Here is a 27467-nt window from a genome sequence, read left to right as displayed (position 1 = left end):
GTGGGCTTCTGCACATGGTTTTCTTTGGGGGTCCACAAGACTGGATTTCAGGGTCTCTTTGCCTTGTAGATTTCTGAATTTGGATTGCTAACTTAAAACTTTATATGCATTTTCTAGTATATGCAGCTCAAAATTCCTGGGAGGATGGGAATGGAGAACTGCAATGCTTAGAGAAGCTCTTTATCTGGTAAGTCTCAAAGGCAAAAGTGACAGGGAACTCCAGTTATTTAAGGAGGTAAAAAGTTATTTGGAGTTGGGAATAATTGTCATCATGTGTTTTCAAATAAAATCTGTGAATTTATAGATTATAATCTTTTCTTTTAAAGTGTCAAGAGTATTGGGCCTTAGAAATTAAAATGTTACCATTAGTGATTATGAATTCAAATTTGAATTCCTCCTCCAACTAAATTACGTCACCTAATTGGTAAAAATTGGTTTTGTTTCAAGTTTTAAATGCATGATAATTGCTTATGGAAGGGTTATATTTCCAAGTTTTCTTATGTGGTATAACTTGGTTAACAGCTGTACCATATGTGTTGTTAGAAAAACAATTTCTCTTTTAATCTAGATGCTGATAGATGAAGAAATGCCCTGTCAGATTATTAGGCTGTTAACTAAAACAATAATTTTTAAAATTTATTTATTTATTGTTAGTTTTCAACATTCATTTCCACAATATGTTGAGTTCCAATTTTTCTCCCTATCTCTCCCCACCCCCCACCTCAATAAAGCTTGCATTCTAATTACCCCTTCTCCCATCTGCCCTCTCTGCTATCAAATCCCTCCCTTTCCTTATTCCTATATTCTCTTTTTTCTTGTAGGTCAAGATAGATTTCTTTTTTATTTTATTTTATTTATTTAATTTTTTTTTTTAATGTTCTACAATCACTAACATAAATGGAGTACAATTCTATATAGGATCTACATATACTTTCCTAGTGAATACGTTTTCACTATAGTCATGCTATGGAGATGAACTAAAATAAATGGATGAAATCATATAACAAATCAAAACATAACACACACACACACACACACACACACACACAAACATGATCGGCTACATTCTGTGAATGACTTCCATAGTTCTTTCTCTGAGTGTGGAAGGCATTTTGCCTTAGAAAATCATTGGGAATTTTTTTTTTAATGTTCTTGAGCTATTATGAAGTTCCAAGTCTACCAGAAAAATCTCTGGCAAACTGTGGTCGTTGCTATGCACAAAGTTCTCCTAGTATTGCTCCTTTCACTCAGCATCAGATCACATAAGTCCTTCCAGGACTCCCTGAAGTCTTCTTGTTCATCATTTCTTATGGCACAATAGTGCTCCATTTCATTTATATACCATAATTTATTCAGACATTGATGGGCACCCCCTTGAAAGAGTGGTGCTACAAATATTTTTGTACATGTGGAAACCTTTCCCATTTTTACGATCTCTTGTTAATACAGTCCTAGTAGTGATATTGCTGGGTCAAAGGGTATGCACACTTTTGTAGCCCTTTGGGCATAGTTCCAAACCTCTCTCCAGAATGGTTGGATGAGCTCACAGCTCCACCAACAACGAATTAGTGTTCCAACTCTCCCACATCCTCTCCAACATTCACCATTTTCCTGTTCTGTCATGTTTATCAATCATATAGGTGTGATGTGGTACCTCAGAGTTGTTTTGATTTGCATCTCTCTAATCAAAAGTGATTTAGAGCATTTTTCCATATGATTATAGATACCTTTAATTTCTTTCTCTGAAAATTTCCTGTTCATGTCCTTTGACCATTCATCAATTGAGGAATGACTTATATAGTTGTACATTTGAGTCAGTTTCCTACATAATCTAAAAATGAGGCCTTTATCCTTAAAATTAGCTGTAAAAATTCTTTCCCAATTTACTACATTCCTCTGAAATTTGGTTGCATTGGGCTTGGTTGTGCAAAAACTTTTCAGTTTAATGTAATCAAAATTATCCATCTTGCATTTCATAATGCTTTCTATCTCTTCTTTAGTAAAAAAAAAATTCTTTCCTTCTCCATAAATCTGATAAATACACTATTCCTTGCTCCTCCAGTTTGTCCGTGGCATTAATCTTTATACCTAGGTCGTGTACCCATTTGGACTTCATTCTTGTGTATGGAGTCAGGCATGGGTCTATGGCCAGTTTCTGCCACACTGTTATCCAGTTTTCCCGGCAATTTTTGTCGAACAGTGAGTTCTTATCCCAGAAGCTGGGGTCCTTGGGCTTATCAAACAGGAGGTTGCTATATTCCTTGTCTACTGCGTCTTGAGTGACAAATATATTCCACTTGTCTATCCTTCTGCTTCTTAGGCAATACCAAGTGATTTTGATAATTGCTGCTTTATAGTACAATTTGAGATCTGGTACCACTAGGCCATCTTCCCTAGCATTTCTTTTCATCAGTCCCTTTGACATTCTGAACCTTTTGTTCTTACAGATGAATTTTGATATTATTTTATCCAGCTCTAGAAAGATAAATTGTTATCTTTGCCTTTCTGCACTGGATTGTGAGGTTTTTATGTCCTAATACATGGTCAATTTTTGTAAACGTGCCTTGTACCTCTGAGAAAATGGTATATTCCTTTCTATTTCCATTCAATTTTCTCCAGAGATCTATCATATCTAACTTATCCAGAGCATTATTTATCTCCTTGACCTCTTTCTTGTTTATTTTGAGGTTAGATGTATCAGGTTCAGAGAGGGGGAGGTTGAGGTCCCCTACTAGTATAGTTTTCCTGTTAATTTCTTCCTTCAACTCCCAACCTCTCCTCTAAGAATTTGGATGCTATACCACTTGGAGCATACATGTTTAGTAATGATATTGCTTCATTGTCTATGGTTCTTTTTAGCAGGATATGTTTTCCATCCTTATATCTTTTGATTAGATCTATTTCTGCTTTTGCTTTGTCTGAATTAGGATTGCTACTCCTGCTTTTCTTACATCAGCTGAAGCACAATATATTCTGCTCTAGCCTTTGACCTTTACCCTGTGTGTATCCCCCCTTTTCAAATGTGTTTCTTGTAAACAAAATATAGCTGGATTATGGCTTTCAATCCATTTAGCTATCAGTCTCCATTCTATGGAGAGTTCATTCCATTCGCATTCACAGTTATGACTACAATCTATGTATTTCCCTCCATCCTCTTTCCCACATTTTGTGCTTTTAGCTCTCCTGTCTCTCTTCCCCTGCTCAATAGTATTCACTTTTCACAACCTCCTCCTGCAGCCTTCCCTTCCTTCTTTTAGCCCCGCCCCCTTTTACTCCCCTTTATCCTTATTGCTTCTTCCCTCCCTTTTAGCTTCCCTCCTCTTTCTTCACCTTTCCCCTGCTACTTCTTATAGAGCTAGTTAGGATTATCTACTTAAGTTTATTGTTCCCTCCTTAAAACAAATTAGATGAGAGTACCTCTCAAACAATGCTCATCTCCCTCTCCTCTTTCCCTCTATTATAATTTTGTACTTCTTTCTGTGGGGTAATTTACCATTTTCTGCTTCCTCCTTTTCACACCTCCTGTTGCAATCCTTTCACATACTTGAGTCATATTTTTTAACATGACATCACTTATTTTATATCCGTTCCCTCTATATATATATATATATATATCCTTTTTGTATTTCATAATAGATGAACAATTCTCAAGCTTAACAGGTATCATCTTCCCTTATAGGGAAGTAAAGAGTTTGCCCAAATTTAGTAACAAGTTTTTGTTTACTTTTTCCCCCATTTACCTTTTTATGATTCTCTGGAGACCTGCATTTGAAGACTGAATTGTCTATTAAGTTCTAGCTTTTCTGTCAGGAAGGTCTGGAAATCCTGTACTTCATTGAATGACCTTCTCCTTGCCTGAAATATTATGCTGAGCTTTGCTGGGTAGTTAATCCTTGGTTGTAGTTCCAACTCCTTTGCCTTACAGAATATTGGATTCCAATTCCTTCAGTCTTTTAATGTAGAAGCTGCAAGGTCCTGTGTGATCCTGACTGTAGCTCCTCGATATTTCTCCTTCACTTGATAGTTCTGGAATTTGGCAACGATGCTTCTTGGGGTTTTGAGTTTGGGATCCCTTTCAGGAAGTGAACAGTGGATTCTTTTGATGACTATTTTGCCCTCTGAATCTAGCACTTCTGGGCAGTTTTCCTTGATGATTTCCTGGAAGATATTCTTTTCTTCATCATGGCTTTCTGGCAGGCCAATAATTCTTAAATTTTCTCTCCTGAATCTGTTTTCCAGGTCACTTGTTTTTCCAGTTAGATATTTTACATTTTCTTTCTATCTTTTCATTCTTTAGATTTTGTTTGACTGATTCTTGCTGTCTCATTGACTCATTAATTTCTACTTACCCAATTCTAATCTCTATCAAATTCTTTTCTTCAGTTATCTTTTGCATATCCTTTTCCATCTGTCCAATTTTTCCTTTTAAGGAGTTATTTTCTCGAGTTAAGTTTTGTACTTCCTTTTCCATTTGTTCAGTTTTCCTTTTCAAAGAGTTCTTGTCATTGAATTCTTTTTTTTTTTATAATTCTAAAATCATTGGCTAGTTTTTCTTCTATTTTCTTCTTCAGTTGTTCCAGGAGAGTAGTTCGTAGTTCCTTCTGAAGTTTCAGATGGAAGTACAGTCTCAGTACTCATCTCTTTGGTATTTGTGTTTTGATTCTTATCCCCATAGAAAGATTCTTTGGTATTTTCGCGCTTATTTTGCTTTTTTTTTTTTTTTTTAATTCATAATGGTGATTGTCTGTTGTGGCATCTGGTTCTTTCAGTTAGAAGCTGCAGAACTTGGTGTTGAGCTGACATGAGGAAAAGCTAAGAGCAGGTTTGCGTTTTGTGTTTTCCCAATCAGCCCCAAGGTTAGTTTGTTAAGTGTGGGGGAGGGGTGGTCTGGTCACAGGAGATCTCCTTCGCTGAACTGAGACAAAGGCAAGCTCAAGGGATGGTGATCCCAGCTGCCTTATTGTCTTCCCATTTCCCCTGGAGTACTGACGCACGACTAGATGCTAGTGCGAGTTCCCATTCCTCCTGAGGCTCCTCTTCTGGCACTTAGGCTTGCCTGGGTCCTAGTGCAAATTTTCTCCACCCTGGGTCCTCTGTCCTTCTAGTTTGCTTCCACCACAGTAGGAGGAATCCCCCTCAGCTATTTTCCTAGCCTCATGTGTTATGAGACTATTTGCCCCCTCTGCTGTTCCCACTGATCCAGGATTTTTCTGGGGAAATATTTTATGGTTCTTTCAGGATCATCAAGGGCTGGGAGGAGAGAGCATTTACTAATCACTCCACCATCCTGGTTCCCAGATGTTTAATATGTGGTCTGAAAGTCTCAGGAGCTGCTGCTTCGATATCTGGCGCTCAGTGGCTGCCACTCCTTCAGCTCTGCTGGTCTCTCACCCCCGGGTGCTGCTCCACTGGTTCTGCCTGCTGCTCTCAGGTTTCCCAGGGCCCTTCTGCTCCACTGCACTAGATGCACTGTGCTGTGCACTGTGGGCTCACTCCCGAGGAACAGATCCTTCCTGTGGACCTTCCAGTCTGTCCTGTGCTCCGAATCCACCACAGTCTGTCTCCCGCTGGATTTCTCACTTCCAAAATTTGGTCAAATTCTCCTTTCAGAGGTATTTGAAAGAGTTTGTCCAAGAGCTTAGGTGAGTCATTGCTCTCACTCTGCCATCTTTTCTCCAGCTCCCAAATATCTCATTTTATCCTCACAACAACCCTGGGAGATAAATGTTTTTAGTATCACAATTTCACAGATTAAGAAATGGAGTCAAACAAAGGTTAAGTGACTCACCCAAGGTCATACAGCTAGTAAATGTCTAAGGCTGGATTTGAAATGCAAGATAGATTTCTTTATCCCATTACCTGTAATTCTTATTTCCCAGTTGCATCCAAAAACAATTCTCAACAGTCATTCCTAAATTTTAGAGTTCCAACTTCTCTCGCTCCCTCCCCACACATCCACACTGAGAAGGCAAACAATTCAATATAGCTTATACATGTGGAGTTATGCAAAGACTTCCATAAAACTCATGTTGTAAAAGGCTAACTGTATTTCCTTCTGTCCTATCCTTTCCTCCATTTATTCTATTTTCTCTTTTGTCCTTGTCACTCCGCAAAAGTGTTTATTTCTAATTACTCCCTCCCAATATTTGCCCTCCCTACTATCATCGTCCCCTACAGGCCACTTATCCCCTTCTACCCTGCTTTTCTGTAGGGCAAGATAGATTTTCATACCAAATTGAATGCACATGTTGTTCCCTCCAATGTGATGAGAGTAAACTTCACATTTTTCCTCTCACTTGCCCCCTTTCCCCCTCCATTGAAAAAACATTTTCAAGTCTTTTTTATGAGAGATAATTTGCCCCATTCCATTTCTCCCTTTTTCCTCCCAATAAATTCTCCTCTTACACTTAAATTTATTTTTTTAGGTATCATCCCTTCCTATTCAACTCACTATGTGCTTTCTGTCAATATGGATATAATTCCCTCTAACTACCCAAATACTGAGAAAATTCTCAAGACTTGCAAATTTGATCTTTCCATATAGGAATATAAATAGTTCAATTTTAGTAAGTCTCTTATGATTTCTCTTTCTTGTTTACCTTTTCATGCTTCTGTTGATTCTTGTGTTTGAAAGTCAAATTTTCTATACAGCTCTGGTTTTTTCGTCAAGAATGCTTGAAAGTCCTCCATTTAATTGAATAACCACTTTTTACCTTGAAATATTATACTCAATTTTTCCTGAGTAGGTAATTCTTGATTTTAATCCTAAGTCCTTTGACTTCTGGAATACCATATTCTAAACCCTTCCATCCTTTAATGTAGAAACTGATAGTTCTTACGTTATCATGATTGTATTTGAACAATATTCAAACTGTTTCTGTTTGACTGTTTGCAATATTTTCTCCTTAATCAGGGGACTCTGGAATCTGTCTTTAACATTCCTAGGGGATTTTCTTTTCAAATCTCTGTCAGTAGGTGATTGGTGGAATCTTTCAATATTTATTTTACCATCTCGTTCTAGAGTATCAGGGCAGGTTTTCATGATAAATTCATGAATTTATCTTGGCTCTGTTTTTCCTCATAGCTTTCAGGGAGCCCCATAATTTTTAAATTTTCTCTCCTGTATCTATTTTCCAGATCAGCTACTTTTCCAATGAGATATTACACATTATCTTCAATTTTTTTCATTTTTTTGTTTTCTTTTGTAATTTCTTGGTTTCTCATAGTCATTAGCTTCCATCTACTCCATTCTAATTTTTAAAAAAACTATTTGCTTCAGTAAGCTTTTGAACTTCCTTTTCCATTTGGCTAATTATGCTTTTTAAAGCCTTCTTCTCCTCATTGTCTTAGTCGCCTTCTTTTGCCATTTGGGTTAGCCTGTTTTTAAAGGTGTTATTTTTTTTCCTTATTCCTTTGGGCCTCCTTTAATAAGCTGTTGTCTCACTTTTCATGTTTTTCTTGCATCTCTCTCATTTCTCTTCCCAATTTTTCCTCTACCTCTCTTACTTGATTTTAAAAATTTCTTTTGAGCTCTTCCATGGCCTGAGACCACTGCAAATTTATTTTAGAAGTTTTGGATGAAGAAGCCTTGACTTTCATGTCCTCCTCTAATGGTATGCTTTGTTCTTCCTCATCTGAAAGGATCGAGGAAAATATCTGTTCACCAAGAAAGTAACCTTCTATAGTCTTATCTTTTTCCCCTTTTTTGGGCATTTTTCCAACCTGTTACTTGAATTTTGAGTCTTTTTTATGTGCGGAGGGTATACTCTAGGGACCTGTAAGTTCTTAGTTCTTCCAAGGTGGCACAATCAAGGGAGAAGAGTTTGTTCCTCTCCTGACCTGTGCTCCGGTCTGGGAGCAACCACAAACTTTTCTGCCCAGGATATGATAGTAGGATTCCCTCTCCACATCTGCCTTCAGGTCCACCAAGCCAGTGCTCCTCCTCAACCCAGGGCAGCCACTCAGAGCTGTGATACAGATAAGCATTTGATTTACCCAAGGTCGTTAGGCAGAGGGCTCCAAAATGGATGCTACAGCCTCCTATGGCCCGGGGCTAGGGCAGGACCCTGCTCCCTTCTCACCCAGGTGAAAGCGGTTTCTCACTGACTTTTGAACCTGTCTCTGGAGTATGTGTGTTGAGAAATCTGGGAACAGTATCTGCTACCAGGAATTCTGTGCCCTGAAGTCTGCTCCAGTCCTCTTCCAGGCCAGGCAGCCAAGGCTGTGCTGTGCTCTGTGAGCTGGGCTCTGCTCTGAGCCTGCTGCGATAGACCTTTCCTGTCAGCCTTCTAGGCTGCTTTTGGCTGGAAATCTCTTTCATTCTGTCATTTTGTGACTTCTGCTGCTCTAGAATTTGTTTAGAGTAATTTTTACAGGCATTTTATGGGCTTTCACGGGAGAGCTACTGCATACCCATCCTTCCACTCTGTCATCTTGGTTACACCCCACTGACACAAGGATTTTTGAAACCATGTTGTCAACCTGTGAAAAGTCTTTTGTGTTGTGACATTACTGTTGAATACTTTTTAAGGCCTGGTAAACTTTGTTACTATGATAACATTACTTTAGTTGGGTACATTCTTGGCTTATAAATACTAAATCTCCTCCCTAAAGTAAACCCTTTTTGACAGGAGGGTGGCGCTTTGGAATTTGCGGTGATTGAAAAATTTGGTTTTATGCCACTTTTGGGATATGTAGTACTTAAAAGACAGACATTTTACACCAACTTGGTCTTGATAAATTCCAATATTTGAGGTTTCAGTTAATTCATGAAAATTTAGTGATTATTCCTTTTGACATCAAGAAGAATTATAAGTTTTTTTAATAAAGAGAAATACTTTTATGAAGGAATGCTTTGTGTTATTTTTAGAAGGCCTACTAAATTTCCATTTGCAAACTAATTTTTTTGCAATAATAATTTGATATTTATAACAACTCTGTCCAGATGAATTGTGAATTTGCTGAGTTTTGTTCCTAGATTTGTTAAGTTCTTGAATCACCCTTAAATGGATGCTTTCAGAGAAACATTCACAGATTTGTTTTTTATGTACCACTGGTTTCATGAATGCCAGTCTGGAAGGTTCACTACCCCAATCTAAGTTTTTAAGGGTGGATAGAGAAAAGAAATGTTAGGAAACATTAAAACATCTTAGCTGATTCAGAAAGATTTGAGATTGATCATTAAGGAGTTTGGAAACACTTCTACCCCTATTCCCTCCCCTTGAGTCAAGAGTGTATCTCAATGTGAGGATTACAAACTGCCCCACATTTTTTCTGTTAACCTTTCTCATGCTATATCAGATTAGTAAAAAGAGAGTTCTACCCGTTCTTCCACCTTCAAATTCACCTTTCCCCATAGATGAAAGGAAGGAGGGAGAAGGCAGCAGAAAGCTTGGAAGTATCATCCAGGTTCAGCATACAGTCACAGCCATGTGTAGAGTGTGAAGCGGGATCGATTAAGGTAAAGGAGCCAGAGTACCAAAGTCTGCACTTGATTAGCCAACCCATTCTTCTATCAATAATTTTTATATGATCGGGAAATGCAATTGCTGTTATCTGAAGATGAAAGATTGTTGGTTATAGTTTTAATGTTAAAATGTAAAGCTGCTAAAGGATTCTCTGTGTGTCTGTGTGTCTGTGTGTATGTGTGTGTGTGTGTGTAAAGGAGGCATTGAGATTTAAAGCTCATCCAGATTGGTTCTTCCTATTCAGAGCAGTGCTTAGGTCTAATAGCATCTCCAAAAGTGGATGGAGTGTCTACACACAAGCAGGTAGCTGACTAGTGTGAATGAAAAAGTTTGTTTGTGGTTTTGTTTAAGGGGGCCTGTTTGTGGTTGGGTATTGGGATCTCTATCAGGGGGAAGGCTTGGGGATGGTGCTGTTCTCTGCATTGCTATTGTGTATCGATTTTTGTTACTATGATGGATTTGACTTTCTGAAGTCTGAATACACGTTTTGGTTCTTTCTTTCATATGCAGAATCTGTTGTATTTTGCAATTCAGAATTATGCCTGCATACTCAAGGCTGCCATAGGCACTGTGAATATTGCATTGATGCAACACTGCTCTCCCAAATCTGACCTCAACAGAGGGATCAAAGGATGCATATGTAAAGAATCATCCTTAAAGATTTTTATCAATATTAAAATTAAACCCACTAACAGTTAAATCTTATACTTCATTTCATGGTCTAAGATTCACTTGAATAATATAATTTGAAAAATTAATACTACTATACTTTTCTGAAAATAATCTCTAAAGTTTTAAAAATCTTTCAAATAAAATTTAGTAGTTGATTGAATAACCAGTGCATTAGTCATAAAGGACTGCAAAACATCTCTCTCCAGTAGATTGCATTTGTACCTTAGAACTCTGGAGGTAATTGCAGTTATAATTTCTCTTAAACTCCAACACAAAATGGAATTGGCTTGCTTCAGGTGTTCTCTTTTTTATGAGAAATATATTTTTTCTTCAGAATCTTGCCATGTACTTGAGACACAGGGGGTAGGAGAAGAGGATGAAAACATTCATTCAAAGTGATTGAATAATCTCCCTTGTAACTATGCATCTTTCCATCTCACATAAGTATTTGAGTGCACAGTATGAAGTGTTAAATTTCTATGATTGTTAAGTAAATGTGTTACCCTGTTCAAAACTGTTATCCTTTCATGTTTCCTGAAGATGGTTATTATAGGTAAACGTAAAGAATGTATAATGAGAAACTGCCTAATGTTTTTCTTTTTTATCTAAATGCATGTTTTCAGAAGTGCAACTAGTTGAATTTAATCCAGTGTGTGCTAGAAGCAGCTGCAATATGCCTTGATGGAACACCATAAATTCAAATTAATTAATCTAAAGTGAATTACAAATTATTTTTGTAAACTACACGTTGATCCTAAAGGGTTATTATTCCAGTTGAACTTGATGTCATTTGCCCCATCTGCCACAGCAGATGCTTTATTACAATATGAATATTAAATTAATATTGAAAGCTATTTCCATAATTGTAAGAAACATTCACAAAATGAAGAGAGATGATAGTCTTTCAGATGAGAGGATGAATTCTTATTAAATACTAGATAGGATTGTCATATATGATACACATGTAATCTCAAAAAAGACTTTTTTTTTAACTGCACAATCAATTACCAAAGCTACACCCTGCATAGTGTTATGAGAAGCACGATTTTACCATATTTTTCATGGCAGTACATATATACTAAGACTTCATTGTTCTTTGCAATTTTGGAATTAATGTGAAAATTTTCACCAAATATATCAACTATATGATCATTAGAAATGTGTCATTTATCAAATATTTTATTTTGGTCTTTTTTGAGTTATGTCTTGATGTACAAGATCCTATACAAATTATCTAATTTGGCAGAAAGTTAAGTTTTAGGTGGTGTAGATGAAAGAACACTGAACTGAGATTCAAGAAAACATGAATTCAGTAATACTTCAAATGCTTACTAAATTATGCACCACTAGGTAAGACACATTTTTTTCTCTGTCTTAGTTTCCACATCAGTAAATTAGTGTTTGATTTGATGGGTTGAAGATGGAAAGATTTTTCACCTGGTGTTAGGAAGACCTGAGTTCAATTCTGGCCAGAGACACATATGAGCTATTGGATCCTAGAGAAGCCACTTAATGGGTTTGCCTCAGTTTCCCCAATTGTAATGGAGATTAAAATAATACAACTTGTAGGGCTATTATGAGGGTCATTTATGATAATATTTATAAAAAAAAATTTTTCCCAGTACCTGGCACATTTTTGTTCTTCACTTGTTTCAGTAATGTGTTCAATTCTTCATGAACCCATTTAGGGTTTTCTTGGAAAAGATACTGGGGTGGCTTGTTATTTCATTCTATTGCTCATTTTACAGATGAAGAGACTCAGGCAAACAGGTTTAAGTGACTTGTCAAGGGTCATGTAGCTCATAAGTGTCTGAGGTCTGATTTGAACTCATGAAGATGAATCATTTAGATTTCAAGCAAAGCACTTTATCAGACACAAATTATGAGCAAGGTTACCTTTCTATGATATTCGTAGCAATATGCATGAGAAATAAAAGCAAAATCACCAGGGGAGGGGACAGAGCCAAAGTGATGGAGTAACAGCACAGAATTGATACAGCTATCCCCCCCAAAACCAGCCAAATACCTACAAAAATTACTCTTAACGAGTTATAGAGTTGCACAACCCACAGAACGATGGAGTGAAGCAAATCTCCAGTCCATGAAAGTCTGGAAGGTCCACAGAAAGAGTCTATCATGCTCGACTGAGAGCAGAACACAATCCAGTGTGGGCCATATTGGCACAAACAGGACCTCAGCAGGAGTCGGGGGGATTGAATCTCTGGTACCCGTGACAGTTTCCTGACTTCCAGACCCCAAAATACTGCGGACAAATTGGAAGGTCAGTAGAAAAATACCTGTGTGACCTGTGTGAAAAGCAGAGTGGTCTGGTCCCAGCTACAGGGTGAGAGAGAGGGACAGTGGTGGAGGAACTTGGGCAATCAGGTGCAGTGACATCTACTGTTTCTGGAGCTCTAGGACTACAGATTGTCGAATGATTGAGTGGCTGACAGTACACCCCCCACCTTCACTGGAAACAGAGAACTACCTGGAGAAAGAACTCAAAAGTCAAATAAATGGCTAGGGAAATGAGCAGAAGCTGGAAAACAAATGAGACTATAGAATCTTTGGTGACAAGGAAGACTAAGATATACAACTAGAAGAAAACAACAAAGTCAAAGCTCCTAGATCCAAACTCTGCAAGAAAAATATGAATTGGTCTCAGGTCATGGAAGACCTCAAAAAAATTTTGAAAATCAAGTAAGAGAAGTAGAGCAAAAATTGGGAAGAGAAATTAGAATTATGCAAGAAAATCATGAAAAATTAGTCAACTGCTTGCTAATGGAGACCCAAAAAACTGTTGAAATAAAATAACACTTCAAAAAATAGACTAACCCAAATGGCAAGATTTCCAAAAAGCCAATGAGGAGATCAATGCCCTTAAATGCAGAATTGGCCAGATAGAAAAGAAGGTCCAAAACTAAAGCAATGAAAAATAGCAGACAATGTGAAATATCTCATTGGAAAAAAATCAACCTGGAAAATAGATCCAGGAAAGACAGCTTAAAAATTATTGGAACAGAAGGTCCAAAAGCTCTCTAAAAGTAATTCCTGAAAGATTAGAATGGAGCAGATGGAAGCTAATGACTTTATTAGAAATGAAGTATAAAACAAAACCAAAAGAATGAAAAAATAGAAGACAATATGAAATATCTCAGTGTAAAAGCAATTGACCTGGGAATACAAGAGAGATAATTAAAAAATATTCCGCTAACTGAAAGCTATGATCAAGAAAAGAGAGTAGACATCATCTTTGAAGAAATTGTCAAGGAGAACTGTCCTGATATTCTAGAACCAAAGGGTAAAATAGACATTGAAATAATCCACTGATTGCCACTTGAAAGATCCCCACAAGAAAACTCCTAGGAATATTGCAGCCAAATTTCAGAGATCTCAGGTGAAGGAGAAAATTTGGTTGCTGTGGAAATTCCATTAGGGTAACACAAGATCTGGCAGCTTCTACATTAACGGATCACAGGGTTTGGAATACGATATTTCAGAAGTCAAAGGAGCTAATATTAAAACCAAGAATCAACTACTCAGCAAAACTGTGTATAGTACTTCAGGGGAAAAGAATGATTACTAAATGAAATAGAGGAATTTCAAGAATTCTTGATGAAAAGACCAGACCTGAATAGAAATTCTGATTTTCAAATAAAAAAAAAATCAAGAGAAGCATGAAAAGGTAAATAGGTAAGGGACTTACTAAAGTTGAACTGTTTACACTCGTACATGGAAAGATCATATTTGTAACTCTTGATAATTTTCTCAGTATCAGGGTAGTTGGAGGGATTATATACAGATAGACAGAGGACATAGGGTGAGTTGAGTAGGGATGATATTTTAAAAAATAAAATTAAGAGGTGAGAGATGAATATATTGGAAGGACAAGGGGAGAAATAGAATGGGGCAAATTATCTCTTACATAAAAGAGGCAAGAAAAAGCTTTTTCAATGGAGGGGGATGGAAGGAGGTGTGAGGGAAAGAGCATACCTTTCTCTCATCACATTTGACTTAAGGAGGGAATAACATACATACACAATTTGGTATGAAAATCTTTCTTACACTGTTGGAAAGTAGGATGGAAGGGGATATGCAGGGAAGGTGTGGGGAGGGATAATAGAAAGGAGGGCAAATGGAAACTGAGGGCAATTAGAAATAAACACTTTTGAAAAGGGATAAGGTCAAAAGAGAGAATAGAATAAATGGGGGGGCAGTATAAGATGGAAAGAGATATAGTTAGTCTTTCAGAATATTAGTGTTTTGGAAGTATTTTGCACAATGACACATATATAACCTATATTAAATTCCTTGCCCTCTCAGCAGGGATGGGTGGGGAACCAGGAGGGGAGAGAAGTTGGAATTGAAAGTTTTAAAAATGCATGTTAAATATAATTTTTGCATGTAACTGGGAAATAAGATATACAGGCAATGGGGTATTGAAATTTATCTTGTCCTGTAAGAAAATAGAGGGGTATAGGGAGAATAGAAGGGAGGGGTGTGATGTAAGGGAGAGTAGTTTGGGGGAAGGGGTAATAAGAATACATGCTGTCTTGAAGTGGTAGGGGGAGAGATGGGGAGAAAATTTGACGTTCAATCAGTTCAGCCACTTATTCATTATCATAAAAGCTGGAGTTTTTTAAAAGGGGTGTTTTTCACAAGTTTTGATCCTACCTTACACAACATGGGGTGGGGGAATGTGGAACCACTTAAAATTAGAACACATTTTTGCATGAGATGAATTAGTTCTATCTTTTTTAATATTCTCTGGTTATGTGTTCTGTATTGCATTTGGTCCTGACTCAAGAGAAAAAAAAAATCTATGCACAAATATTTGTCTGTATTTTTTTTTTTAAACTTTGGTAGATCATAGACTACTTCATTTCACCCTCTAGTCATACACACTTTTCTGTATGTCTTAAAATGAAAGATGAAAATTATTAGAATGATTCCAGTTCATACTGAGACTTGTAATCTAGCATTCTCTTCTTCTATCTTTTTTTTCAAGTATAAACATATTCATGCCTTAAAGCTAATAGGACTCCTAATCCCCAGTTAAGCCTTGTAGCTCTTTTCTGAACTCTAGATATATTTGAATATCCTTCTTCAAATTAAATGCACATGACTGGACTGAATGCTCCAAGTGAGCTTTTAGAAGAGCTTTGTATAATGTAGTTGTTATCTCTCTTGAATCATAACTAATCCCTTCATTCTTTTCACTCTAATATCTAATTAGTCTTCCTCCCCCACGCAAGTCTTGGTATTCTAGACCTCAGACATTTTTTTTATCCCTTTTATTTTGTGCTTTATTAGTTTTCCTAAATAATCACTTCAGAATAATATGCTTTTCTGATTTCTTTGTAGGGGAAATAGTAACTAAATATTGACAATTTGAAATTTCACATTTCTATTGCTTTATTTTTTTAATATTTATTTATTTTAGTTCTCAGCATTCAATTCCAAAACATTTTGAGTTCCAAATTTTCTCCCCATCTCTCCCCTCCCCCCATGCCATAAATCCTTGCATTTTGATTATCCCTTCCATCAATATGCCCTCTCCTCTATCACACCCCTCCTTTCTCTTATGTCCATCTTCTCTCTTTTCTTGTAGGGAAAGATTGATTTCTATACCCAATTATCTACATTTCTTATTTCCCAATTGTATGTAAAAGCAATTCTCAACATTGTTCCTAAAACTTTGAGTTCCAACTTCTTTCCCTTCCTCCCTTCCTATCAATCCCCACTTAGAAGGCAACAAATTCAATATAGGCTATATATGTATAGTTTTGCAAAAGACTTCCATAAGAGTCATGTTGTGTAAGACTAATTATATTTCCCTCCATCCTATCCTGCCCCCATTTATTCTATTCTGTCTTTTGACCTTGTCCCTCCCCAAAAGTGTTTACTTCTAATTACTCCCTCCTCCCATTTGCCCTCCCTTCTATCATCCCCCCACCCCACTTGTCCCCTTCTCGCCTACTTTCTTGTAGTGTAAGATAGATTGTCATACTAAATTGAGTGATCGTGTTAGTCCTTCCTTAAGCCAAATGTGAAGAGAGTAAGCTTCACTTTTTCCCTATCACTTCCTCTCTTTTATCCTCCATTGAAAAAGCTTTTTCTTGCCTCTTTTATGAGAGATAATTTGCCCAAATCCATTTCTCCCTTTCTCCTCCAAATATATTCCTCTCTCATCCCTTAATTTTGTTTTTATAGATAACATCACTTCTTAATCACCTCACCATGTGCTCTCTGTCTCTGTCTCTGCCTCTCTCTGTCTTTCTTTCTGTCTCTGTCTCTCTGTCTCTGTCTCTGTCTCTCTGTCTCTGTGTGTGTGTGTGTGTGTGTGTGTCTCTCTCTATATATATAATATACATATATATGTGTGTGGGTGTGTGTCTGTGTGTGTGTATGTATATATAATCCCTCCCACTACCCAAATACTGAGAAAAGTATCACGAGTTACACATATTACGTTTCCATGTAGGAATGTAAACAGTTCAACTTTGGAATGTGCTTTATAATTTCTCTTTCCTGTTTACCTTTCCATGCTTCTTTTGATTCTTGTGTCTGAAAGTCAAATTTTCTATTCAGTCCTGATCTTTTCATCAAGAATGCTTGATAGTCCTCTATATCATTGAAAGACCATTTCTTCCCCTGAAGTATTATACTCACTTTTTATGAGTAGGTGCTTCTTGATTTTTAATACTAGTTCCCTTGATTTCTGGAATATCACATTTCAAGCCCTTCAGTCCCTTAACGTAGAAGTTTCCAGATCCTGTGTTATCCTGATTGTATTTCCACAATAGTCCAATTGTTTCTTTCTAGCTGCTTGCAATATTTTCTCCTTGACTTAGAAACTCTGGAATTTGACTACTATATTCCCAGGAGTTTCTCTTTCCAGATCTCTTTCAGGAGGTGATCAGTGGATTCTTTCAATATGCATTTTGCCCTCAGGTTCTAGAATATCAGAGCAGTTTTCTTTGATAATTTCATGAAAGATGATGTCTAGGCTCTTTTTTTGGATCCTGGCTTTCGGGTAGTCCCATAATTTTTAAATTATCTATCCTGGATCTATTTTCCAGGTCAGTTGTTTTTCCAATAAGGTATTTCACATTATCTTCTACTTTTTCATTCTTTTGTTTTTGTTTTGTAAATTTCCTGGTTTTTCATAATTTCTTGGTTTTTCTAGCTTCCATATGTTGTGTTCTAATTTTTAATAAACTATTTTCTTCAGTGACCTTTTGAATCTCTTTTTCCTTCTGGCCAGTTCTGCTTTTTAGAGCATTCTTCTCCTCATTCGTTTTTGGATCTCTTTTGTCAATTGAGTTAGTCTATTTTTAAAGGTATTATTTTCTTCAGCATTTTTTTGGGTCTCCTGTATCTAGCTGTTGATTTGCTTTTCATGATTTTCTTGCATCGTTCTCATTTCTCTTCCCAATTTTTTCTCTACCTCTCTTACTTGATTTTTCAAATTCTTTTTGAGCTCTTCTCTGGACTAAGACAATTGCCTATTTATTTTGGAGCCCTCTGAAAGGATGGAAGCAAATACTTGTTCACTAAGAAAGCAAACTTCTGTAGTCTTATTTTTTCCCTTTTTTGGACATATTCACAACCAGTTCCTTGACTTTTGTGTCCTTTGTCAAGAGGGGCCTATGCAGTGGTTTCGGAGCTACCAAAGCTTTTCTTCCCAGGATCTGCAAGTAGAATTCCCTTTCCAGAGCCTTCAGTAGCTCTACTCAGGGCTGAGACCCAAATCAGTGGATCAATTCCCCAGGGTCTTTAGGTGGATGGCTCCAAAAATGGATGCTGCTGCTGCTGCTGCTGCTACTGTTGGCAGTGAGGCTTACCTCTCCACTGAAGCCTCCTGGGACTGGGGTTAGGGGAGGACCCTGCTCCCTTGTCACCCATTTGATAAAGTTTTCTCACTAGCCTTTGAAGCTTTCTTTGGCAATTGTGAGATGAGGGAACTGGTAACCACTACTGCTGCTGGCAATTTGCCCCACCCCCAGGGGTGTTCTGGGTCCTGTCCCTGCCTCACTGTGTTGTGCAGCCCACACTGGGCTATGCTTCACTCACCTTTGCACCCCTTGGTGTAGACCTTTCCTATTGTCCTTCCAGGTTACCTTGGGCTGGAAATCTCTTTCACTCTGTCATTTTTTTGGCTTCTGCTGCTCTAGAATTTATTTAGAGTCATTTTTTACAGGTATTTTATGGACTGGAAGGGAAGAACTAGAGTATATGCATCTTTCCACTCCATCATCTTGGCTCCACTCCCTTCCACATTTCTATTTCTTTTTCCTATACAGATCTCCTTATATTATAGTAAACCTCTCTGATACCATTTTTTTTTCTTTTTAGTTGTGAGTTACTAGACCATAGTAGAAAGGAAAAAAAATCATGTAAGGATTAAAATATAACAGTAAGGGAATGAAATAACAACCAAATCCAAAGTACTGAAATAAGATTACTGAAATCACGTGGTTTCCAACATTTAACTACAATCCTAGAAACACAAAATTTTAGAATCTGGAGGAAACTGAAAGGTTGTTAGCTCCAGATATTGAGATACCATGACATTTGTCCTTATAGACAAATCAAAACTGTTTATACAGTTTAAAATTATCACTTCTATATAAGCCAAGTAAAAGTAATATAAAAGTCTTTCATATGACATATCAAATATTTGAAGAATTATGATGCCTTTCCAAGGCTTATCTTGTCAGAGATAAAAACTCAGTTCTTTTTTCAACTTGAACTATAGACTATAGATCATCTATAATCTTTGGTTCCTATATAGTGAAAAGAAGGTAATGAAATTATAGAGAGAAAGGAGTCAATAGCTATACTGTGATGAGGAGCTGAGAGTTTATTCTGATTAGAAAACAAGATGAGGAATCGATTTATTGAGGCCTGAAAGGAAAGAAAACTATGGGTCAAGTAATATTTTAGAGGAATTACTAACTATAGAATATTATAGGAATTCTGTGGCCTTCCATGAAATGTAGGTCTTGTCTACAAAGTCAATACACTGTATTAAAAATTAGGGAAAAGCCCAAACATGAATTACCTCATAGTTTTATTCACTTTATAGAAAAATCATCCTTCAGGGACTTAAAAGCCTTGGCTCCTCAAAACCCTCCTCCTCTTCAGGAACTTTCTGTCTCTTACTGTGAAATCAGGTGATCAAAAAACGTAAATTTATTACTCTAATGGGGCCTCACTTCAAAAACCTTTAAATTTTTTAACAAATTATAAGTGCATCATAAATCTCTTTTTTAAGAGGTTGGAAACATGTTAAAATGCATTTCACAGCATCCCTAGTACAACTTTAATATTCCTTTCACATAAGTATTCTCCATCATGTTATTTGCAGTTCTTTAAAAGAATCAGATAGCTGAAAGTACGGAGAAATAGATTGCCAATACATGAACAGTTTCTGTTCCCTTTAATTGTGGCATGGCATTTCGGTTTACAGGTAATATGTATCTTCAGTCTGAATAGCACATCCTTTAACTTGCTAGAGTTAAATGCTCAAGAAAATAAATAGCCTCACTTATAGCCAAAGAAAAACCAAAGTGTTCATCTTGATAACAGCAAAACAGTCAACTGAGTTTCTTTACTCAGGAAGAGCTGAGTCCCATAGAGCTATTTGTAGAGAATTTTATTGTCTTTAAATCAAGCTAAGATCCCAAAGTGAATTACATATATATTGAAAACACTTAACTAAAATTCATTTAAGGCAGCATAATACAATCGCCATGGCTTAAATTGTACATGGTCAAGGATAGAAGACACTACCAGTGTTTCATAATATAAAGTTGTAGCTATAGAGAGATATATTTTGTGTCTATCTATCTATCTATCTGTCTACGTATCTATCTATCTATCTATCTATCTTTATCTATCTACCTATCTAAACTGGAGATACACAGACACAGATACAGACACAGACCTTCAAAAATATTCATGGATGTAAATATAATATATTCTTCAAGGTATTCAGTGATCCATTCAAGATATTCTCTACCACCATCCCTCACTTCCATGATTTTTGAGTCTTCTAGCCCTAGTCTGGCTACTATGACAACATTTTTTCCCCTAAGGACCACAGGGACCAGTCCATTTGCCATTATATATTGTTGTCACCACCAAACGTTTCTTCTCACTGGTTCAGCTATAGCTCTGGAATTCATGTATCAGTAAACTTTCCTTAAAAACACAGATGCAGTTTGGGGAGAAGAGGTGAAAATAAAAAAGGAACAGAAGAGTAAAAGTAGAGACATTAAGATTCAATCCAACAACTTAATCTTGTATTAAGTAACTATTATGTGCAGAACACTCAACTTTGTCAAATCCAATGACTGGGGCATGTCATATGTTTTAAGTAACTGTTCTGTACAGAGCAGTCTGCTATGGGATGTGAGAACTTAAAGAATTTAGAAAAGATGTAATCTTAACTTTCATGGACTTTATAGTTTAGAAGGAATATATGATACGTTCACAAATAACTACACTTTATTAGATCCAACAAATGGTGCATGTCATAATGTGCCAATATCTTCTCCTGTGGTATAAATTATTTCCATATTTTGTGACAGGAAACAATTTAGAACAATTTTGGAAAAAATAATTTTATTTGGATAACTTAGAACATCCATAAATAATCCTTTTTTTGGAACTGTGCAGGGCATGCTCCATAACAATTATCAGTCTCTTTGGTGAATATTTGTATCATACTTCTCATCTACTTTGATATTAATATGTCAAAGATCAATGAACAAGTTTATCTTTGTAGCTATATCTGTTTTTTTTATTTATCAACTTAACATGCACATAGGAGATACCTTATTAAATGAGAGATAAAAAGTTTAAAGGGTACATTTTTTTGCTGATTTTTTTGTAATCAATCAAAAACCACATGCACCTTTTTTGTTCTCTAGACCTTACAGTTGTATGACTATGAAGACAGAATAAATTGGAGAAAATCCTCTGTGAAAGCCCACTTGTTTTCTTTTCCTGTATTCATGAAGGACAGCCTCAAAATATGCATAGAACTTCCTCATAAAGATGAGATGAGAAAGATGAGAGAAGTATCTTGAGAAATCTTAATTGATCTCAGAGAAGAAATGTAGCAACTGAGTATTAAACAGGGCAATGAGGGTGACATATTTAATCAGACCTTTATGTTAATCACTTTGCCAGTTGTAGAGTGAGGAAAATCTTAAGGTGGGGGATTGATTATCATGGTATTACCCATTCACCAGATGAGATGTGATGAAACGCTGTATTAGAGCTGTGGCTATGTAAATGGAGTGAACATGACATGATCAAGAGTTGTGCAGAACGAAATGACAAGAACTGGTACCTGATTTGTTATATGAAGTAAAAGAAAGAGATCTTGAGAGTATGACAGTGAATTTGCAAAGCTAGATGACTGGGAAAAAATTTAAAGCCCATATCTGACAATTTCACATACCCTACTCAATAAATTCAGTGGTTCCCTAACACCTCTAGGATCAGATAAAAATGTGTTGTTTGTTGTTCAAAGGTTTACATAACCTTACCTCCCTCCTTCTTCTGATACATTACTATTCTTCACCCCTATATTCACCACGTACTATTTCTTTCAGTGACACTAGTCTCCTGTTTTTTCCTGGAAAAATACACTCTATCTCCACACTTCAGGTATACTGTTCTCAGTACCTGAAATTCTCTCCATCCTCATCTCTACCTTTTGGCTTCTCTGATTTTCTTCAAGTCCCAGATAAACCCTTATCTTCTATAGGAAATCTTTGAAGCCTTTTCTAGTAACAGTTAGTTCTAATGACTTTTTTCTGTTAATTATTTTCAACTTAACTAGTATAAAGCTTTTATGTACATAGGTGTTTGCATGCTGCAGGAATGTTTGCACGCACACAATCACTTTCTTTTCTGAAAAGCAGAAACTGTCTTTTATCCTTCTTCATATCTAGAGCTTAGTACAGTGCCAGGAACATAGTAAATGCTTAATAAATGTTTGATAATGGAATAATATCAGTGAAAATAACAAAGGTAGATGATGAAAATATTTCAGGAGGAAATATAATGATTTTTATTATGGACGTGATGAATTTAAGATGCCTGTAGAACATCATATTAGAGATGTCCATAAAGCAGTTGGTGTTTTGAGACTTAAACTCAGGAGCAATACTAGAATTAGATACATAAATCTGTAAGTCACAGCTACAGAAGTGCCAATTAAACTTATGGCAGAAGTCCTGCTTGGATTTACTACAAAATTGTGATCAAAACAAACAAATGAAACAAGACAAATTTAATCTTACTACCTGGGTTCAGCACAAAATTTTTATTGGTTAGCTAGAAGAGAACCAGAAATTTATCACTATGTCAGAGTCAAAGCTCATCATCACGGGACCATATACCTTCATGATGGTGCCTTGGTGCTTTCCTGCAAATGGCAATTGCATTGTCCTGAGCCTGTCATTCACTCCTTGTTGCAGTCATACAACTGGTTCACTAGTTTAGTATTTTTTTTAATTGTGAAAGCAATGGCAGCATCATGATTCTCCTCATCACAGCAGCCACTCCAGAAAAATGTATTATAACTCTGACTTCAATAAACTGTCCTTCATTTGTCAGAATTATTTCACCTAGTGCTAGTCTAGGGATGAGATACCTGTTGAGTTCTGTCACAAGTATTCTCTCAACAACTTGTCTTTCACATCTAGTGGATTTTGTGCTGTCAATAAGTATGTATGCATTCCATGTACCAATGGTGAATAGAATCATATTTGCAAACATTGCTGTACTCTATGTGTGTGTGCATGTGTGCTAATTGTAGGGCAAGAGTCCTACCTGCCATGGTAAGGAGATCAAAAAAAGGTTAGATGAAGCAGATAAATATTAGGAAATCTTTTTTAACCTTTTCCTCAAGGAAGGAAGTGAATAGTGCCATCCTTTAAAAAAAGGCTTTTCAAAAATTCAGGGCATTGCCTAATCAATCACACTATTACTTCAAGTTTTCAAGAAGATGATCCTACTCTCAGGACCACTTATTGGCAGAGTTGTGACAACTCCCATTGTATATGCACCTGCTGCTTCGTCACATACCCATTGCCACAAGAATTAGAGGTGGATAAAAATGGTAAATGGTGTGGATGATGTTTTTTTTTTTTTAACTTGAGTATAAATTTTATTTAAGTAAGGCTGAGTTTTGTGAAGTTGTTGGCCTCATTCTCTGTTCCAGAGTCCTTGGAGTCCAGAGCAAAGACAGAAGTCAAGAAGACAATGGCTTAGTACACAATGGATGACCTTAGTGTCTTTAGTGTCTAACCATGTTCTAAGTACACCTCAGAATCTGCTTCTGCTGTCTTCATGGCTCTTTGCATCAAATTGTTTATATCCACCTATTTCACCACGTGAGTCTCCACTTGCTTGGAGTAGGTACCCTTTCTCAACTCACTAATGGTTTTGAGGCCACTTGATCAACCTCAACATGTTTTAGCCTGTCTACTAAAACAATTTTCTATAGTGTGGTCACTGCAAATGTTGGGTAGCAGCTACAAATGAAACTGCAAAACAGCCTTGGAGAAAACAAAAGCTTGGCAGCTCTCACAAGAAAGGTACTAGTTTTCCCTGAACACTCACATACTCCAAAATTATTATCTACAAAATCATGATTTCCTAGGTCCTCACAGCTACAGGGCAATTCTCTTCACTAACTTGTTCTCAATCTCATCCCAGCAGCAGGAGTCCCAATCATTTCTTCTCTCATCAAGTCTTCTATATCACTGTTGTTTCCTTCCGTAAAAAATATCTCATTTTCATCTAAGAGAATTGAAGCTATATGCAGTGGGATTCCATGTAAGACATATCAAAAGCCTCATGGGCATTGTTAATTCTTACTTTTTTTCTCTTATCTTTGATGAAGATGAGACATTTCTCCTTGTTAAGGACAACACTCTACACTTATCCCCTCCTATCTCCTGACAGACTTTCTCCACAATTATTTCCATTCCTTTCTCCTCTTTCTCTCCAGTCTCTCTGTCTATTCTCCTTCTCTGCTTCATACAATTCAAGTCAAATCAATACAACAATCATTTTTCAAGTATTTAATATTCGCTAGGCCTACAAGCATGTATATGACTTCCCATCTTCAGAAAATTTTCCATTAAATATGCAATTCTTTAAAACTCTTGTCCTACATTTCCCTTCCCATTCAAAGCCAAAATCCTGGGGGAGAGAGGAAGAAATGTGTCTGTTTGTTGGTTTCACTTTTTGCTAATATTATTCACCTCTCTGTCCCTTGAAATTTAGTTTCTAAGCTCATCAATCCAATGGAAATATCATTGCCAAGGTCAAGAATTATCTCCTAATTTTCAAATCCAATGGTCTTGGCTCAACCCGCATTCTTTTTGCCTTTCTCTAGTGTTTCATATTTTACCATTTTGTTTTCCTGGATATTTTCAACTTTCTGAGTTTTTAATGAAAGTATTCTCTTTTGCTTCTCTTTCTAAATGCCTGATTTTTTTTCTCCATCCTGTTTACTGAATCATCATCTATTTTTCCACCCTAAGGTATGAGTATACCCTAGAGTTTTTCCTGAACCGTCTTCTCTGTTCTCTCTACACTCTTTCTTGGTGTGATCTTACCATCAGCTTTAGATTCGATTATCATCTCTATACACATAGCTCACTTGTACCTAGTTCCAGAGTTGTATCTCTGTATTACCAACTTCCTCTTGGACATTTCCAACTGAATGTTCTCTAAATATTTCAAACAAAAACTGTCCAAAGCAGTAGTCACTTATCTTTGCCACCAACAAACACCTCTTCATTAAATCCCTATGTTCATTTAACATACCACCTATCATACAACATTCTACCTCCTATCATATTTCTTTGCAAGGTTGTCCCCTATTTCCAGATTTCACACCTTTCTTACCTCTGACATTTAGACTAAGTAACTCCCTTCAAAGTATAGTGATCTTTCTATTCCTTCTAGGCTTGCATTCTAAACTTCCACTAGGGATATCAGGGTAGGACCTCATAGGGAGAGAACATTGTTATTCTCCTCAGGATTCTAGGAACTGGAGGAGGGGATTATAAAGCTATTGTTCCTTATTGTCCATCTAGTGTGTTCCCTCCAGTTTATTATCATTTAACTTCCTGGAGTTAAGCAGCTATTAGAACAGAATATTTATGAAGTATGTATGTGTAATATTGTTTTTGGGTCCCCACTGACTGAAAGACAAGTGTGATCTTCTCCAGGGATTTCCATTTCCGAGAAGTTATTTTTTTCTTTTTTGGGGGCTTTTCTCTGTCATAGTTAAAGTCCCAGGCAATTTTATTCCTCCATTTTAGAAGTCCAAGCAGCCAAATTCTAATTAAAGCAGAATAGCTGTTGCAAAGGAATATTTATTTAAAAGGTATAATGGAAACAAACATGTGCTCATTTACTCTTAATACATAAGGGGAAGAATCCTCTTGTACCTCTAGGAAGGAAAGAAAAATTAGGCTCAGTGCTTAGCCCAGTTCCTAAATAATTAGTCCTACCAAATTCCAAATCCAAAGACCAACTTGGCTAACTTCCTAGGATCCTGGACTGTCTGAGATTCTCTGCAGGTTTGGTAGAAACATCTGCCCTGAAATTCTTGGACTTTGAAGCCCAGAAATTACAGCAGCTCCATATGGCTGAAGTTCATGGATTGGGGAACTCCACTCCCTGTGGCTAGAAATGAAAAGGACAAAATAAAACAAACAAAAAGAAGATCAGACTGAAGCCTCAAGTCCATTTCTCAGACACATGGCCAATAGAGAGGGCAAGATAGCCTCCAGATCCTTCTTCAGTTTCTTTTATATTGTACTTATTGAGACTGCATGGGTAGTTCCTGGGCACTGTCAATATGATTGCAGCTATGAATCAGTCAGATACAGTTAAAGACATAAACATTTCTGGCAACACAGCCACTGAAAGAAACTTTTCAGTCATAAGGTAAACCAATACAGAATACGTACACATGACCAAGTCTCCTGTATTACAAAGCAGATCATTGGCATTTCCCACCCATGTGCCTGCATCTTGGAAAAATGAGAATGCACCAAATTCATGTTACATATTGCAAGTTGAATGTTATATAAAAATATCCACTAAAGTTTACATGAGTGTATAATCTTTTACTCAGATATAGTCTCTACCCAAAAGAGATTATTTTAAGAGGAATATACAATATGTCTGAACAAATATAAGGACCAGAAACAAGAAAACAATTTATATAATAGCTATAAAACAAATGATTTTGAAAATTTTAAGTTATGATAAATATAGTGAGATCAGTTATGCTTCTAAAATACTGATGATGATCTCTGCTACCTAATTTCTGAAGTAAATATGATAAATTCAAGATATAGAATGACATATTGTTTTGGGAATTGTGGAAGCTTACTTTGACTATGTATATTTCTTTTTTTAATATATTCATTTTATTTATTTTTAATGTTCTACAATCACTACCATAAAACCTAGACTCCTTTCCCCCCTACCTACCCCCCCACAGCCCCCTCCCTTCCCAAGACAACTTATACTTCTATATAGGATCCATACATACATTCCCATTGAATACACCCTCACCATAGTCATGCCATGCAGAAGAACCAAAATAAATGGGAGAAATCACATAACAAACCAAAACATAATACACACACACACAATCATCTGCTATATCCTGCCACCGAATTCCATAGCTTCTTCTCTGAATGTGGAAAGCACACTGCCTCAGAAGGCCACTGGGAACCTTTTTTTTTTTTTTTAAGTCCTTGCATTGCTATGAAGATCCAAGTTCACCAGAAAAGAGTCCCACACACCATGGTAGCCGCTGTGCACAAAGCCCCCCTCTCCTTCCCTCCCCACTGGCTCCACCCCCCTCACTCAGCACCAGACCATATAAGTCTCTCCAGGCCTCTCCGAAGTCCTCCTGCCCATCATTTCCCAAGGTGTAATAGCATTCTATCACATTCATACACCACAGTTCATTCAGTCATTCCCCAACCGATGGGCATCCCCCTGATTTCCAGTCCTCAGCAACCACAAAGAGTGTTGTTATAAATATCCTTGTACATGTGGGATCCCCTCCCACCTCCATGATCCCTTGGGGATACAGTCCTAGAAGCAAGACCACTGGGTCAAAGGACTATATATATTTCTTTAAAAAGTATTATTTTTCCTAATCCTTAGAAGGAAAATATTCATTCAATGAAGGAGAGGAAATCCTAACAATTAGAACTCTCCCAAAATGAGTTCTTGACTTCTCTTTTAGTCAATATCCTCTAT

Source organism: Notamacropus eugenii, chromosome 4, assembly GCF_028372415.1.
Source record: "Notamacropus eugenii isolate mMacEug1 chromosome 4, mMacEug1.pri_v2, whole genome shotgun sequence".
NCBI classification, from domain to species: Eukaryota; Metazoa; Chordata; class Mammalia; order Diprotodontia; family Macropodidae; genus Notamacropus; species Notamacropus eugenii.
The sequence above is the reverse complement of the archived record's forward strand: the minus strand, read 5'-3'. Positions refer to the sequence as shown.